Source organism: Convolutriloba macropyga, chromosome 8, assembly GCF_964194025.1.
Source record: "Convolutriloba macropyga chromosome 8, txConMacr16.3, whole genome shotgun sequence".
In the NCBI taxonomy this organism is placed as follows: Eukaryota; Metazoa; Xenacoelomorpha; order Acoela; family Convolutidae; genus Convolutriloba; species Convolutriloba macropyga.
This window is the reverse complement of record NC_134475.1, coordinates 54160729-54177417: the sequence shown is the minus strand read 5'-3', so window position 1 is coordinate 54177417 and position 16689 is coordinate 54160729. Positions and strand designations below refer to the sequence as shown.

The following is a 16689-nucleotide window of genomic DNA, read 5'->3' as shown; positions in this document are numbered from 1 at the left end:
CTTCTACTTGATGGGAAATCATTGAACTCACTCATTGGCGATTAAATTTTGAATATCTTGTAAAAAAAATTATAATTAAGCTTAGCAGAAGCTTATTTAGAGCAATTTTGTTAAAATAGATATGTAGATCAACTTTTATAACACATCTACTTCTAAGAGTTAAGTTTTTGTATTAAGCAAATCTTCAGCTTTGAAAACATTGCCTTTTTTGTTATAACTGACTCTCAGCTTTCTGTGATGAAATGAAATTTCCCTTGTATAGTATTAGTTTCTCAACATGAAACTCGAGCTAAGCTTTGAATCCTTGTCTCACTCGTCAGGAATAAAGTCTTTCGTCGCGCCACCCGATGAGCGAGGACACCCAACACTGATGAGAGTTTTTGGTCTCACTCAATGAGAGCGGGGTGCTCAAAATTTTTGTCTCATCGTATGGAAAGAAAGATGTGAGATAAAACACTACCTCAAAATATTTTTCCAAGAAGGTAGCCAGATTGATCCCAATGGTTATTCGAACTGAATTGATATTAATAACACTGATCGGTCGTGAACTAAGATTTTACCAATTCTAGTGAATTTTTGAGTAAAAAAACAATTTTTCAATGCCAAATTATCAAAAGAAAGGAAAGGCAAAAGAGTATGAAATTGATATGACTGAGCTGCATTAGTAAACTGAGCTGCAATGGTGAACAATTTTGAGGTTTTGTCTTAAAATTTCGTCCAAAAGTTTTTGAAAGCCGTACTGTTAGAGTCCTTTCAAAGTCCTATATATCATTTTTTTGGGTCCACATATTTTGATCCTTGAAATTCATTCACAAAGTAGAGATAATGCAATCTAAGATAGATCGATTTCGCATATAATCCGCAATTAAGCCTAACTTAATTACTACTTATTTAATTAAGCCTAACTTATTACTACTAGTAGTAGTTTATTACTACTTTATTACTACTTATAGTACTTTATTGCTACTTATTACTACTTATTAGTACTATTTATTACTACTTAATAAAATTGGCCAGTCCCACATTGATATACAAAGCCTTTGATGTGCAAGGGATTTTTCGGAAAAAATCAGTTTTTGTGGTTGCATGTATTTAAAGCACTTTAAAGCTTTGAAAGCTTTTATTTAAATCTTTACTAAAGTGCTTATTGCATGCTCAAAATTCGCGCGAATAATAGATACCTAAATTGAGCGGAAACGTGCTACAAGAATTGTAACCTACTTTTCGTTCCGAATGTTCTTTTATTTCGCAAAATTGGCGGAACCCCTTTTGCGAAAATTAAGATACAAAGGATGTCTCCTAATTTTGTTCATTGTATGTAGCTAATATTCGAGCCAATTTCACTAAGGCGGAAATTTTGGGGTATACCTCTGCGTCATAATGTTGTTTTCCTCTCATCAAGTGGACATTTCACATCCCTTATCAATTTTTTGTCTGTGTCCAAATTGTCTATTCAAGTGGATTTTACTATCTGATTAGAATTTTCCACTATTTTTCCTCTGATCAGACTTTCTATACAAGTGGACAATTGTCAGCCTTTTTCCTTTAAAATCTGATAAGATGTAAAATAAACTTGAATACAACTTTTCTCAGATTATCAGAGAACTTAGATCCTTTCCCAGTTGAGAGGTCGACTTATGAAATGGGAGGGAAAAAATTTTTGTACAAATAGGAAGAAACGAAACTCATTTTTCATAGAAACAGGTCCGGTCCTCGTTTCGATAAGTATTCTGTCAAATAGGAACAATTAGAGAACAAGTGGGCACCTCCGTCTTCATTTATGACATCCTTGAAAACTCTGGATGAATGATTTTGGCAGGAACAATTTTGGTTCGGCCATTGGAACACAGTTGAGTTCTTATGCATGCAAGAATCTCGCGGCACTAAAAAGGTTAAGCGAAACTTACGCAACCAAAGTCACTTCTGATTTGAACAACTTGCCTCAGAGATAGAGACACACACGTAACGTCCCCTGAGCATCAAAGCGCAGACCTGGACTGATGAAAGCACTTTAAAAATCTATTTGGGGAATTTGGTCATTGTTGCTTGCGAAAATACTTTCCGCAATCGTGTCCCACTGTTATTATGAGTCAAGTTAAATCTTTTTATGGGTCAAGTTTGGCCTTTTCAAACCATTTATTTTTTATCCGATCCACCACTAATTTTTTTTTCGATCAGCAGTTTTTCGGTCTGATCGTTATCAATACTCTTCATTGTTTGTTAAATTAAAAATGAAAAATTAATTATAACAAAATTGATTTCAAGATTTTTTTTGCTGTAGAAAAACTAATTTCGCATATCTAAAATAACAAAAAACTCCTGACGGCAAATATATTATAGACTGCATGTAATTGAACGTCAGTTTATACTCCCTCGATACTCTGCAAATCGTTTAGTTTATCGAGTAAATTTTATCCAAAATTTCAGTTTTTCACGACCACGTTATAAGATTAGAGTTACAAGCGCTTACGGAAAACGGTGACAATAAACGAAACGAAATTAGATTATTAGTTTTAAAATTGGAAATATTTATCACGTCACATTTGTCCACAATGCACGTTTTTGAGCCACCCTGGTCCAGAGTAAAACAATTTTGTAGCTTTTATCCACACTCACCTTCTCAGTTGTCCAAACCATCAATGTTCAAACATCCCAATCGAGTTTCAAAATAATTACTTGATACGTTTTTCGTGAATACGACTTTCAAAGTTCGTGCTTTTTTCATGGTTAACATATCAGTTTTAGCAAAAATATGTGACAAAATTTTGTCACGGTATCACCAAAAGCCTCAAATTTACGAGTACAATTTGCAGCCTCATTCTTCTTATTTGATGGAGTACCAAAATGGCCGCAGGGCGCATTTCAAACAAACAACTGGCGCTCAGTTTGTGGATAAAATCCCGCAACGCATGAGAAGAATGAAAGTGAATAGTTGTCGCCTGTCGTGTTCATAGTAATTTCAATTTATCTGAACAAGACTAATTGTCTTTACGTAGCGGATTTCCAGAAAGACAGATTTAAATACATTTTGCGTTTTGTGGAAACGAGTGACAATACCCAGGTTGAGGTGCAGACACAAATTGCTTTATGATCAGACCCAATCAAGCGCACACCAGAATGTTTCCAGACCGACATTACAGGGTCCGGACGGAAGTTCGAGCGCACTACAGTCTGGACCATGGTCTGGAGTTGGTCTGATCAGGGGTCAATTTGGTCTAAAAAGTCTGATCATAGGCGTATTCGAGCGCAATTGGTACTGATCAGAAGCGCAATTGAACGCACTTGAGTCTGATCACAAACGATTGGAAGGCAATTGGGTCTGATCAGTAATGTTTTCGAACGCAATTGGGTCTGATCAGGGACCATTTCGAGTGCCTTATTTTTTTCTTTTTTTTTGTTTTTTTTTTACTGAGAATTGTTGGCTCTGCCAAGAGGCAACAATAAAGCAGCGTTCTGATCAGAGACTCAGCTAAAGTCCGAGAGGTCGGATCAGAAAAATGAGCCCAGCTGCTATCAAAGTCCGGTCCCCTTCAGAGGAAATTTTGATTAATTGGAGACCACAATGTTTCTTATGGACAGCTGTCTAAACTCATCCTTTGAGTCCAAAATATACACTAAACGGTACACTAAACAAGATTTGTTCTCAACAGTTGGGTTTCGTTTTCTTTAGCAAAGCTTTTTTAGTTGGTTTTTCCTTTGATTAATTAAATACTGCAAACATCAGTTTTTACGAAAAGAATATATTATAGCGAAACTAAGAGATTTATTCATAAGTAAAATGTTTCTCTGATCAGACTATTTTGAACGCACTTGAGTCTGATCATAACCTCTTCGAGCTCACTTGAGTCTGATCATTGTCTGATTAAGGTGTGCGCTTTGGTCTGAATTTGAGTCTGGACCTTGGACTGAAGATGGTCTGATCAGAACGCCTTCCGTCTGAAAAGTCTGATCAGAGACCCTCGGTGTCTGGAAAGTTTGAACAGAGATAACATGGGTCTGGAAAGTCTGATCAGAGATATTTGCGGTCTCGAAAGTCTGATCAGAGAAAAATTTGGGTCTGGACCTCAACCTGGGTTTTTTTCACAATTTCCATTTGATAATAACCATTTTCCACGATGGAATAGAGCTAAGCAAAACATAGAAATGTTTAACTTATAGATTATAAAAAGGCTTCCATTTTGCAATCGTAATTATATAAGGCTGAACCTAAACCAATTCGGCCGTTTTGAGAAAATAATTAGCCTTAAATTTCATTGCTTGATTTTGATTACTAAATACTCCGGACCCAATTCAATGACGCAATTTTTCTTGTGAACGACGGTATTAGTAATTTCAAAAAAGCTAATTACCTTAACAATAATTAGTATCAAGAGGGATATTTTTGAAATTAATCGCCAGTTGGGCTTTCTTTCATCTTGGTCTCACTGAAAATGTCTCAGTAATTAGATAATTCAGTGGTAGAAAAATGTAACGGTGGAACTAACGGATATGTCGTGGAATTTAGTTAAGAATTATTCTGACAATTTTTTTACGCTAGCCTCAAAAACACTCATTGTGAAATCCAGTTGCCGATATATCTTATTTTGAAGCACATTTGGACTATATTGGGACAGACACACAAACAAATAATGAAACTAGTCTCTTTTCACTCAAACACGCACACTTACAGATATTATCCTCAAACGCAAGTCGTGCAAGGTACTGAAAAAATTGAGGAAATTTACTCGATAAATCGGACATTTGCCACCTAATGGTATATGTTAATGAGCATATATAAAATAGGAGGGAGGGATTTCAGAGCAGGGTTAAACCTGCAAAGTAGATAGGTTTAAAAACAGCATTGCGTTCAAGTTAGGATTTAATAGGCAAATAAAAAACATAATAAAAGGGATAGCAAAAGTCAAACCTGTGCTGAAGTTTGTGGTGTGATTACCAGATTGAAATGCAGGATCAGTTGTCTGGTACAATACATTAGAGGTCCCATTATTAATTTTCAAAAATTCATAGATTATAAAAGCAGTGAAAAGAAACAGAAAGAAGTTAGTTCTTGTTGTACTTTTACTAATTCTTAACATATTATATTAAATGATTTAAGCATTTAAAAAGCGTGCTCTGCATTTACATCTCTTATTGTTTGTCACTTGACGCTTTAAGCTCATTTGCTCACTTCTCTAAACTGTACGTTTACTTTCAAAAGTTCTCCATCTATGCTGTCCTTTTCATGTTCTGAAAGCAAAACTGATGTGAGCAATTTTTGCTCTCGATCAAGTGAGCAACTCTTTAACTCCAAAAGATTATACAGGCCGCTTTCATTTCTGACATTATTTTCTTTAGTAAGGTACCATGGTATAAAGTCTGCATATGTTATGAAATTTTATGCATAGAAGTCGCTGATTGTACATATATTAGGCATGTAGCTAACAGTGATTCGTGACCATAACTCTAAATGGCAAAATGTTTGGAGACAATGATATGGAGACGACCATAGTAACAATTAGGTACTCACAGGTGTAAGGCTGGTAAGAGAGCATTTCGTTTCCCTAGCTGGAATAATCGTCTAAGCTCACTCAATAATAAACGATGTAACCACCGTCTTTAAGCAAACAAAACTGGTCTACCACGGTGGTTATGTGGAACAACAGTCTAATAACACAAAATTAGTCAATCACGGTTTTTTCATAGAAAGTGCCGTCTTTTAACATACTACAAATGAATTTGTGACATTAGATCAATCGTGATAGAACAACAAACCGTGATATAACTACAGAAAAAAACAACAACAAATCGAGTCAAAACTCAAACAATTTTCTATCAAAACAAATCTTTTTAAAGTAATCAATACCATAACTTATTCACCGAAAATCTAGTAAGATTTCACGTGGAATTTTATAGAACTTCAATGGGAAATTTCAGTATCAAGGCTCAATAGCAAAACATAAGGTACTAAAAACGGTGAAAACTCACAAACATTTTAAAATTTAATGAAAATCTATAGTGTCCAGGTCAAGCAATCATTATTGCCCAAAGTCCAAGATAGACAACAACATCTATGCACCATTAGGAAGAGTTAAGGAAAAAATAAAATAAAGGTCGAGTAACCGCTTGCAAAAAAACTCCATAAAAGCCAAAAAAATTGATAGCCAAATGAAAAATTGTTTCCTTACTAAAAACTACGATAATAACATGAAGCCAATAATAAGCTTTTTTTCAATCGGATTCTAACAAAAATTAGAGCGATTGGAATGGGTTGAAAGAATTTGAGCAAAAAATATCAAAATTTGAGGAAAAGTTAAAACAATGGTCATGAAATGTGATCGAAAAGAGTTTGAGAAGTAAAATGTTCAGAAAAGTTTGAAACCTCTATATCTCCTTGAACAAGACCCCATCTGTTATTGCATCAAACGGATATCACAGTATTTTGGCATCGGAAACGAACCTCTAATCATGCACCAAATAGACTGACAGTGGTATGGTCATAGCTCACCATGGGGGTTTATTTCGACGAAAAAAACCCACGGAAAAAAACCCCACTTCATTTTAGATAGGAAATAAACCCCACGGAAATAAACCTCCCTTGACTTTTAAGGAGCTGAGCATTTAGTGCGTATGGCCATGGTTCGCGCGCCATGGCCATGCCTCAGCGGCCCGTGGGACTTGATATGAAACTATCACAACCGAACAAATTATCACGTCCGAAATTCAATTTTTAAATGGTGTCTTTTCCAAAGGGGTTTATTTTGTAACTAAAGTTAAATTGGGTTATTTTCCGTGGGCGTTTATTTCCTTGAAACTATTTTACCAATTTTTGTTTACACAATGATTTGGTCGATCGCCATTTTCTCAAAGATGGTTCTACAACCCCCCGGGTAGAGGTGTCACCGACCTTCAATGCAAAATTATGTAAAATTAGCGTTGAATGAGGAAAAGATAAGCGGTGAATGCGGTGAAATTACATAAATCAGGAGGTGAATGCGGTAAAAAAGAACTTTATCGCCTGGTAGCGATGAAATTACATAAATTCACCGCTTTACTATCCGGTGAACTTACATAGATTCTTCGCTTAGAAAAAAATTGTTAAAATTGTGTGAGATCAGTAGTGAATGCGGTCAAATTGATGGCGAGTAAGGGAGGATTTGTTAGATTTAACCCCCCCCCCTAAAACTGCCCCCTTTATCTTACATTTTTTTGACACTCTTTTTTCTAAGCGGTGATTTATGTAATTTCAGCACAAGAGTAAGCGGCGAACATACAAAAAATCACCATTTTTTACCGCTAAAATATGTAATTTCACCGCTAGAAACTGCAAATCTTACAAAAATTCACCGCGCATGTTTAACAGAAAGTAGAGTGAGTTTGATTTATATTCAAAACAATAATACCAAAATTTAGTGAGAGATGGAGCAGTGAAAGAAGAAGTGGATGACATGCAGGAGGTGAGAGGTTCGAATCCTTGTAAAGGAAGTGAAATGCGGAGAATTTTTGTAAGTTCACCGCTTACTACAGCGATGAAATTACATAACTTTTCACCGCTTATCTTACATATTTTTCCAATTTTTTTTCAACCCGGGCCAACATTACATACAATACGCCAAAAGGAAAAATAATACAGAAGAAACTCCAGTCTCTTGAAAATGGTACAAAGAGTCTGTTAATACACACACCTATCAATTAACACAAATTAGTGATCAATCATGTTTTTTCACAGAAAACAACTACCGCCTGCTGATAAACAAAAACGGACGAACCGGGGTTTTCAAAAATAAAGTTACTATCTATGATATCATTAAGTCACTCAAAAACGTTTTTTTGGATGGAAAAATCATCTATTAATTTGCAAAATAGATCGACCTGTGTACACATGAAACAGTAGACCACGTCATTTTAATTGACGGAAATACCGTCAATTTGTAAACCATATTGGTGAACCCAAACATTTCCATAGACGGGAAAATGTCAATATGTACACAAAACACGTATTTTAATAACCAAGTTTGACGGCACACAAAATTTGTATATGTTGAGTTACCATTTTGTCATTCAGAAATTCAACTGCTCAGTCTTATTCATGAAACTGTCAACAAATAACACCCAAAAATGGTCGCCCAATTACTTCTATAGCTGGAATTACTGTTCATTAATACACGAAATTGGCTGAAGAGGGTATATTCGGTGGCGGTCAAGCAAGCCGATAGGCAAGCAAGCCCAATTTTGAAAATGAGGTCAAGTAAGCCGAAAAATTTTCGGATACCCGTATTTTAAGTTGACCCTGGCGGGCCGGTGGGCGCGCTTCCCGCGCGTCGCGGCTTCGCCGCGATAACCGGCCCGCTATTTCCGGATTACATACCAAAGCGGATGAGAGGCATGGCCATGGACAGCGGTCTGCTGAGGCCCATACCCACTAGATGTCTAAAAATTGACGCATTTTTGTTTCTTTGGTGCATTGGAATACATTATTCACTTTAATACTACGCTCAGTATTGATTGTAACGGCTGACAATGTATTATTTTTGATAGATTACATAACTATTACATAACTTTCGGCTTGCTTTTCTGTCGGCTTGCTTGCCTATCGGCTTACTTTGCGTTCGCCGGTATATTCATATGTAGAACTAAAGTCTATTAGGACGCAAAGTTGTTGGCATTCATTTTTTCTTAGATGTAAACACTGGCCGTTATTACATAAAAATCGGGCTCCCAATTTTCTCATATATATAACTATCGTTTTAAAAAACACAAAAGGTTACACATGTTGTTTTAAAAGATGCACGTCGTCTATTGTTGCGCAAAATTTGTGTAATTTAATGAATGTAATTGGCTATTGTAACACAAAAATCATTCACTACGGTATCATCAACGACGGAGCCACAGTCTGTTAATGAACAAAATCTCTCAACCCGGTATTTTTTAGATGAAAAAACCGTTGATTAATTCAAAAGTTTGGCTTACAGCGTTAACTTTTAGATATAACCACCGCCTAATTTTAGCCGAAAAAAGGAACCACTCTAACTTCATGAATGGAACTGTAGTATTTTTGAACACGAAAACAGTTGACAACGTCGTTTTCATAGGTTGAACTGCCGTCTCCAAATAAACGAAGCCAAATTCAGAATGTAATCTTTCTTAGATGTAATCAGCGGCTTTTATTAACAAAAATTTTGTTGACCAATGTGTTTTTAATGTCAGAAGTACCTTCTATTAACACTCAAGCAATATATGACGGTACTTGCATAGATCAAGGCACCCTCTATTAATACACAAAAACATTCCTTCACGGCGTTTTCTTGATATTTTTAAAAATGTCAACACTAAATGTAAGTACAAAAGGCCCATTACGGTGTTTAAAAAATTGCAACTGCTGTCTTCCTTTACAGGAGTTCAGTTCTCCTGGGAGCTCATATGGAGGAAAGAAATGTCTTTTCGCCAGAAAATTGTCTCAATACAAGACTTTAAAAACTGCACGGCTGTTTTTTATTACACAAAAATGGTCAATCACGGTATTTCAATTAATGGACCTTTTTCTCTACTAAAACCCAAAGTTCGCTGAATAATTGATGCAACCAACCTCTGATATCAGACAAATATGTTAAACAGTTTCCGTTTCATAATTAAAACCACCGTCACTCAATACGCAAAGTCTGTCCACCATCAAGTTTTCAAAGATAAAACTGGCGACTATTGTCACGTAAATTTTTCGAACACAATGTTTTTACAGATAGAACCATTTTTTGTTAATACACAAAAATGGTCAAACACTGTATTTAGACAGAGGACACTACAATCTAAGTATTTCAACCAGATTTTTTCATAGAAGGAATTGCAGTTTTTGAGACATAAAATTAGTCGACCACAATGTTTTCATATATGGAATGACCGTTTATGACCACAGAAAATTGTTTGAACATAAAATTGTAGCTAGATGAAAATGCTGTCTTCTAATATACGAATTGGATCGCCCATGGTTATTAATACTCAAATTTGGTTGACTGCCAATTTTCCATAAATGTATTAACGTCTGGTGTAACACAAAATTTTTCAGCCAGGTTATTTTAAAAGATGAAAACGCTGTCGGTTTTTACAAAATTTTGCTGACGTCCATATTTTTAAAGCACGATACCCATATGCGAGTGTCCATATGCGGGTGTTTTCTAAGGAGCCACCATTACTAATACACAAATCAGTCAAAGGGAGTAGTCTAACAGTCGGAACTGACAATCAACAAAAACGTTATCTACGGTGTTGTTTTTTTTGTTAGAGCTGACATCTGTTAAAATACAAATTTGGCTAACCATATTATTTTGATAGACGGAACGAACGTCTGATATTATTTCGTCTACCACAGTTTTCTCATAATTCGGCAGGTGATGTTTCCTTCAATTTTTCACAAAATTTTTGAACCTGCATTTTTTCGTACTACAAACCATGTTCTATTTGTAAACAGAATTCGTCGAAAAAGTTATTTTAATAGGTAAAACAAAAGTCCATCAACCAGTACATTTTAATAGATAAAACAAACATCCACCAACAACAAACCAGATAAAACAAATCCACGACAAACAAAACTGTCCTACCAGGGTAGCTTTTAGATCGAAGTTCAATATGTTGATGCAAAAAGTGTTTTTTTTACACAGAAGCGCCGACTATTGAAACAAAAAAGTGGTTGAACACGTTATTTTCATAGCTAGATTAGCGCCCATTGATGAAAATCTTCAGTTTATTGTTATAGCAGGAATCAACAACTATAGATGATTTCCATTTGATGAAACATAATCTACATTAGTAGGCAATAACCCCTTTTGTCATGTCTCACCCCCTCGGCATTTGTCATTGGGGGCAATGCTAATACCGTCCAACGCACACTTGTTTTCAAATTTTGTCACGCGGTTTCCCGATGCACGAAGTAAACCTATGTTAATCATTTTTTATCTACTTGACACGTTGAAATCGAGGATTGCCTGTGTCTGTGTTGCCGCGTTTGTTGTTTTTTTGAGTTTGTTTGTGTGTCTACTTTTCTATACCTAATGTTCTATACTTCATTTAGAGAAGGACCTCCGTTGGTATTCAGATGCTTCCTTAACATGTGGAATACAATTCACTTACTGGTCATAACTTATGGGTCTTAACACGTACAGCCGCAGAATGCCGCTTGATGGAGAGCCACAAAATCAGTATTGGAAGAGCTGCTAGGGATGCTGCAGATTTTTAAACTTGATCATTTATAAACTTACCCATTTACAGACTTGCCACTCATAGACATCCTCGACTCTAGTGAAGCTTTAATTGGATCTTTTCAGTTTGTGCCCCCTCCAGTACGTTATATGTGCCCCCAGTTACAGAGGACGTGTCATTATCTCGACTGATTTACAGATTTATCACAATTGGTCCATAAATCAGTAGTTCGGTGGAACTTTTTTTTGGGTGTGCGGTCGGCTGACGCTCCGCTCGGCCTAACCTTGGACGCACCCTCTCCTCTTGGCGGGGGAAGGGGCTCTATCAATTTTGGGTTGTTGGCTAAACGCCCTGTCGGCCAGTTCGGCGGCTACCTAAGCTAGGGCAAAAACGGAAAATACCTCTTTAATGTAGTGAACCCGAATTAAAGGTAAATGGGCCAATGTTTGCTGGTATCTTAATTGTATCAAATAAAATAGTTCAGAATCGTTATCTGAAAAATTTAATACTTCCATTATGTTTCTGAAATACAAATGAGATCTTGAAGGAATTACTACAACATTTTGAAGAGCTTTATGAAAAAGGCCACAACTTCTAATATATTTTTTGAAAATTTGCTCCCCTCTATTACAATCCAGGAAATTATTTTGCCGTCATAACTTAATCATTTCACAAGAAGATCCCGTGACAGCCAATCAGAATAACATTGACGTTCAACTTAGATTTGCAATATCACATGTTTTCATAGGCAATATTTGACGAATGCATGATCAATAAAAAAAAGTTTCAAGACCCGCGTTTTGCGTTTTCACATTTTTAGGACGAATTAACAGTTAAAATTTTGTGGAAATTTTGTGAAATAGTACTGTTAGTGACCAAATCACGGACTAAGCACAGACTCGGTACAAGATGCCCCTTGGACTGCTTATTTTTTGAACGGGGGATACTATTAATCTCCCGCACTAAAAATTCGTGTGATTAAAACCACCTTATAAGCCCTCTACTTGATCTTGACAACGCCTGAGGTTTACTTTCAGTAAACAGTATTAATACATAATGAACTTCGATGATGTTTAATTGAAAATGAAACTGATTTCAATTAACAACGTAATTACATGTTGATTAAAAATCATTTTACAAAAATTAACTTTGAATCAATATCAATTTCTTATACGGAAATTTATGTCATACGGAAATTTATTTCGATTAGTTGTCAGTCCATCTTTTTGCTGAAACAGATTTTAATAACAAAAAACTGCAATACACTTTTAAATAAATCATATCTGCCGCTCATACCTTCCGGCTGTATCAACAAGAACTCGTTCGAAAATGAGGTTAGTCGTACCAGAAACGCCGCAGCTTAGTACAGATTTCTTAGTAGAATCCTTCAAATTTGCGCCGCAGCAAATATACTCATCAATAATTCCCCCATCATATTCCTATGTAGAATCCTTCCAATACTCACCAGCACTTAAATAGGAGGGCTATTTCGACATTGTACAATCCCCAGTATCACCCACTATCCCATCGCCAGCAGTTGAGTCCCATTTAGAACTTCTGGGGAGAACTACTGACATTAGGACTTCCTCTTCTTCGACATTGTCTCCTGAGACAACTATCTCAGCAGTAACGGGAAGTTGGGAATTAAAAGTTGATCCAAATGACACTTTATGGACAAATTTTAACCAAATAAAGCTCGTCTGTCCAGCAGAGGTGACAGGAATTGACGACACTGATAAAACCCAAGTGCTTTATATCAACAACACTCGAGACTTCGAAGATATGACGGATATTGCTTGGGGCCGATTATCGTTTTCGGCGCTTCTCTTCAGAGTGGAGCTGCAAACAGATGAACCACTTGCATCAAATGCTTTAGAAGAAATACCAGATGGCGAGTTTTCTCAAATAGAAACTCAGAAATGCAAACTAGAAATTCGACAATGTTCAGATTGCAAATCAATTTTAAATAAACTTTACTATATCTTCGTTAAAATTTCGATTGTGTTATTGATTTTTAATTATGATTCATACCTTTTTCTTTCCATGTCATTTGTTAATTAAGGTTTAAGATCAAACGTTTCCAAAACAAATATCAATAAGGAAAACAAAGATACGCAGGTTCTAGTTCCTGTTCTGCTATATCTGAACAGAGTCAGCAGTGATAAGGACTGAATGAACTTCACATTAACTGGTTCACTGAATTCTTGAATTCCTTCACTGTAACTTACTTAAAATGTGAAAAGAATAAAAGGCTTGTAATGTCAAAGAATTATGTTGATATCAAATCATGGAACCGATATATCAATAATCAGGAACCGATATCGGTGGCCTATTGTCATCATAATCATCATATCACATGATCACTTAAAAAATGTTTTGCAATAAGATCAACCGATCGCCTTCAACGACGAAACCCCAACAAAGTAAGTACGGATTGTTAATGGTTGACAACTACAGACAGAGAGGACACCCCAACCGGGTATGTACAAATTTTTATCGGTGGAAACCTTTAGACAGCGAGTTTTTGCGCCCCCGCTTCGGTGAGCGGCTGACCTTAGTTGTTGGTAATTATCAAAGAATTAGTTACGATGCAACCAAAATACTCTGGCTGATTATTTTCAGACGAAAAAGTCGGATACCTATCATTATCCTTCAGTTCTGAAAATCTTTTAGCGGGTAATAAGTATACCAAGTACAAAATTTAAACAGTTTGGTTTTTCTGTTATTCGGAATTTAACAGTTGACTCTCTTTCCTTTTCAATTGAGAATGATATTTCATTATGCACTACTTTGCATCATCATCATCATCATCATCATCATCATCATCATCATCATCATCATCATCATGATCATCATCATCATCATCATCATCATCATCATCATCATCATCATCATCATCATCATCATCATCATCATCATCATCATCATCATCATCATCATCATCATCATCATCATCATCATCATCATCATCATCATCATCATCATCATCATCATCATCATCATCATCATCATCATCATCATCATCATCATCATCATCATCATCACCATCATCATCATCATCATCATCATCATCTAATTATACAACACTTCTGATACATTTGTGAAATTTCTAAGTGCTTCTGGCATCTTTTCTGAGATGGCAAATTGCTGCTGACTACATTTCTGAGATGGCAAACTGCCGCTGACTACTTTTCTGAGATGGCAAATTGCTTCCGACTACTTTTCCGAGATGGCAAATCACTGTTGATTACTTTTCTGAGATGGCAAATTTCTGCTGACAACTTTTCTAAAAAAAGCTTCTGACTATATTCAACACTTCTATTAGTTTTCTGAAATGTCTAAAAGCTTCTGAATACTTTTCTGGAAAGATTTAAAAGCTAAAATTTTTAATTCAAATTAACCAAAAAAAAACATTTCAACAGATGAAAATAACAAAAGAGTAAAACAGTTTTTGGCAATGGGGAAATCTCACAATCTTGAAATTCTTGTTTGAAACTCCAATTTTCCGATTGGGAAAAACTCATACCCTGACAGGTGCGCTAAAGCTTTTGATGGGTAGCTTTTCTTCGCGTCATGCTCCACCTTAAAAAGAAGCGCAGAGGAAGATGTTCGGACACAGTCAGTAACCTGCATACCGTCGAAGTCAGAATTGTTATTGCTAAAACAAATTGGTGATTTTTCTGGATCACCTAGCCTTCTCGCCCCGATTGTTTTTTCTAGCTCAATTTGCTTGAAACGTGGCCATGAAGCTTCAGTGTCTGAATCAAACTCCCGTCCTCTGATCAGTTAAAGATCATCAGACATTGAAGTCATGTCAATTATCTCTGAAAAAATTAGATGTGAAAAAAAAGTTGGTGACATAGTTATTGGCAATGTTACTGGAAGCGTTATATTGTCGACTTTAGTACTGCTAAAGGATTTTTCGGATATTTTGTTTATGTAATGGAATACTGGTTCTTCCGTTTCGGGACATGATTATAATTGTTTGCAACAACTGTTAACTCCAAAGTCCAGAACCAATGAGCAGAAGGCTTCTTTGAGAAGCTTCATGTGTTCTCGATCTAGCCGTTTGTGATCAAGTTCTTGATGCTTTGGGTCAAGACATGTTCGCTATCGAGATTGTTTGTATAAGCTTTGCTTGTTTTCTGGAAAATAGTCGCCTTGAAATGTTGAATTGGTGGATCAAAGTGTCTATGAAACTCATAAAAGATATCTATATGCCATATTTAAATTCTACTAATTGGTATTATTGATACTAATTCGTTCTAAACACATTAATAATAGGTTTTAATAACCACTTCCAGATATCATGATTCTTTTTTCAAATTAGCACTTCATTCAACAAGTTTGTGTATGGCTTCTAGTCAGTTGCCTTCAAACAAAAATGCGACAGTTATACAATTAGACTAAAATCTGTTAAACAATTTGACAATTAAATTTGACGACTATTTTGGTCAAATTGGTAAAAATAATTGTTAATAGATTTTGATATTGATTCATTTTTAACCCATTATTGATATCAGCTGCTCTAAATTCTTGTCAAATCCGAGACGTCACATTGCACATAAAATTCTGGTTTGTTCAAATTTCTGAAAATGACGACCCTAAATAATGAATATGAGGCAACCCAGAGCGAGTCTTCATCTTTTTCGTAGCCGGTTCCTTATCCACTGCCCCCCGCCCAAATCAAAAGAACCAGCTTACCATTCGCCATCTACTATCAACACCCGTCAAACCATCAACTCTTGAACCCACCGGAAACTGCAGTGGTTGGTCAAGTTGAATTTACACCGGACTCTACACGCAACGAACCAGATTGCAATACTTTCTGGAAAGAGATGGACTGCACGAAAACTTAAAAAAAGAACGTGCGACTCCAAACCCGAATGCAAACAACAGAAACAACGGCCCTCAACTTCAGCTGAAAAACAATATAAAACGACGTTTAAATTGGATATCAACGATTTAACGATTGATGTATTTGACACAGCTGAACAACGCGTCATTTTGAAGATTAGAAATAACGATGAATTATATGGGGGCAACGGCCAACTTACATTCAAAGAGTGGGTACAACTCCACCGAGCTAATACAACTTATCTGATGACCTTTCAAAAAATTTCATTTACTGAATTTGAAGTTTGGAAGATAACGGTCCTCTCGGTGATTCAAGTTATATATGCTGCTAAACAGCAACCAACGTCAGAACGTCATGCCCGGGAGCGAGGATTTCATCAATTCCTGTTTTGTTGAATGCGAGAACTTATTTATTCGATGGGAATATACCGTGAAGCACCATCACAAAATAGGTTTCATGTCGGCACAGTACCCTTCGCTGCGATCGAAACAACGCTAGAGCTGCCTCCTATATCACTGCATGCCCACATAAAGAGACAAATGAAAGAGAGAGCCTCAAAGAATTCGCAGCGGGGCAGGGGTGGGAGCAAATAAACGACGTTGCTAAGCTTCAGGGGTTACAACCAAAATCCTGACGCTAAGTAACGAAGTTTATCCCAAACTTAG

The 16689-nt window shown here is 36.2% G+C and overlaps 1 protein-coding gene across 1 annotated transcript in view; it reads left to right on the top strand.

The window, feature by feature from the left end:
• The window catches only part of LOC142344831 (signal peptidase complex subunit 3-like), a 410115-nt gene that overhangs the window by 474 nt on the left and 392952 nt on the right, over nt 1-16689 (top strand). The gene's annotated exons all lie outside the window — the stretch shown is intronic.